Here is a 2523-nt window from a genome sequence, read left to right as displayed (position 1 = left end):
CGTGGATCTGCTTCCCATAGTTGTCCATAACTTTATGGACGAAGTGGTGATAGATAAAGAGCGTCTCATCGGAATTCCAGTTGAATTCTTGCTGAAAAAAAAACACAATTAGTAGAAAATTTATATTAAAGATTAAAAATAAAAGTAAAAAATTAGAATAGTTACTGCAAACTGACGAAACCACATATGCTGCTTCTCGGCAGGGAAGTCAGTGAAAGTCGGATGTCCCTTGTCGAGGGCCGAGTACATCATACGGTTGATCCATGCGCTGATCCCGTTCCCGGATCGCTTGAACCTAATAAAAAGAACAAATTATTAATAATGAATCAAATTTTAATAAAAAAAAATACGTTTAATTACCATGTTTGACCCCGTCCATGTGGATACGGAGTGAGATAGGGAAGATGGTCACGACCGGGCTGTCGAACCAACTCCGCAACACTCATCACTCCCGGAGGACCCGGAGGAGCAGGAGCGGGTGCAGCAGCGGGAGCGAGATGAGCAGAAGCGGGAAATGGAGAGGGATATGTAAGCTGTGGGACGAAGCGGAATCCTGAATGTGGCTGGAATCCCGAGACTGGCTCCCCGTACCACCACGACCACGACGCTGTCGAGGCCGGGTCTGATCATCAGTAGACCTGTAAATTAAAAAAACATATTTAAAAATTAGTTCTAATAATTTTAATAAATTAAAAAAAAATTATTAAAAACAGTAGACCTGTAAATTAAAAAAACATATTTAAAAAATAGTTTTGAATCACAAATAATAAATAGTTTTACAAATAAAAGTTTTAATAAATAAAAAATAGTTTAATAATAACAAAAAAATAGTTTTAATAAATAAAAAATAGTTTAATAATTACAAAAATACTTTTCAATAAATAAAAAATAGTTTAATAATTACAAAAAATAGTTGTAATAATAGTAAAAATGTTTAATAATTACAAAAAATAGTTTTAGTAAATAAAAAATAGTTTAATAATTACAAAAAATAGTTTTAATACTATGTAAAATGTTAAATAATTACAAAAAATAGTTTTAATAAATAAAAAATAGTTTAATAATTACAAAAAATAGTTTTAATACTATGTAAAATGTTAAATAATTACAAAAAATAGTTTTAATAAATAAAAAATAGTTTAATATACAAAAAACGTTTTCATATTATATATACATAATTAGCAATTAGATTTTTATAACCACAAAATTAATTAAACCTAAAAAAAAATTCCAAATCAAGTGAATACCATAATCAAACTCGATTTTACACAATCCTACCATTCACCCTAACAAAAATCTATAAATATCATTCCATAATCATCAAATCTACTTAAAAACCTAACAAATCTAACCTAATCTAATCTAATCTAATCTATAAATGTTCATACATGATAAGTCGCGATAGAGAGAGCGTGAGCCGGAGAGGAGTCGCGAGAGAGAGTCGAGCGTGAGTCGGAGAGGAGTCGCCAGAGAGAGAGAGAGCTTGAGCCGGAGAGGAGTCGTGAGAGAGAGAGAGAGCTTGAGCCGGAGAGGAGTCGCGAGAGAGAGAGAGAGAGCTTGGGCGGAGCTGGATTCGGCGGAGAGAGGGGAAGATAGAAATGGGGAAGAAGATCTGGTTCGACCTAATAATATGAGGCGTCCGACAGAAGATGTCCGTCGGAATTTCCTCGGAATAATTAAATAATTCCATCGGAATTTCCTCGGAAACAATTAATTCAATTTTCGCGAAATATTTGGCGGCTTGGTTTACCCGGTGAAAAACCCCTAGTTCCTCGGGATTTCCTCGGAATATTCCGAGGGAATTCCGAGGAAACCTTATCTTCCTCGGAATTCCGTCGGAATTTTCCGAGGAAATCCCGAGGAAAAAGGGTTTGTGGTTTCAAAACTTCGATTTTTTTTGCCGTATTTCATTTCTTATACAATTGTACTGCATACCATTGAGGATTCTTTGTATAGATGATCATAAACCATGAAATAACAAAATTTCAAAAATAATTGTAAGTATTCCTTTTACCGTTTATTAAAGTGTATAAGTGTTTCTCTTATGTTGTGTGGTTTTCGTTCATGCAATCGTAAAAGTGTTTGTTATTGGGTAAAACACCAAAGTTTGACTTCATAATCTGGCTAAGACACTTAATGAAGGTTATATACGTGTTATTCAATGCGTAAAACGTTGTTTTCGGTTAAAAACTCCTAGTTCCTCGGAATTTCCTCGGAATACCAAGGAAATTCTGAGGAAACCCTTATCTTCCTCGGAATTCCGTCAGAATTTTCCGAGGAAATTCCGAGGAAATAGACTATATAATCAAATCCCTAAATCGACAAGGTCTATTCCGAGGAAATTCAGAGAAAAACCTATCTTCCCTCGGAATTTCCTCGGTATTTCTATGAAAAAAAAAAATCGATGCTAGTCTATTCCGAGGAAATTCTGAGGAAACCCTATCTTCCCTCGGAATTTCCTTGGTATTTCTATTATATAAAAAAAAAAAGTCGATGCTAGTCTGTTTCCGAGTCATCATCACC

The sequence above is a fragment of the Brassica oleracea genome, chromosome C1, assembly GCF_000695525.1.
Source record: "Brassica oleracea var. oleracea cultivar TO1000 chromosome C1, BOL, whole genome shotgun sequence".
In the NCBI taxonomy this organism is placed as follows: Eukaryota; Viridiplantae; Streptophyta; class Magnoliopsida; order Brassicales; family Brassicaceae; genus Brassica; species Brassica oleracea.
The sequence above is the reverse complement of the archived record's forward strand: the minus strand, read 5'-3'. Positions refer to the sequence as shown.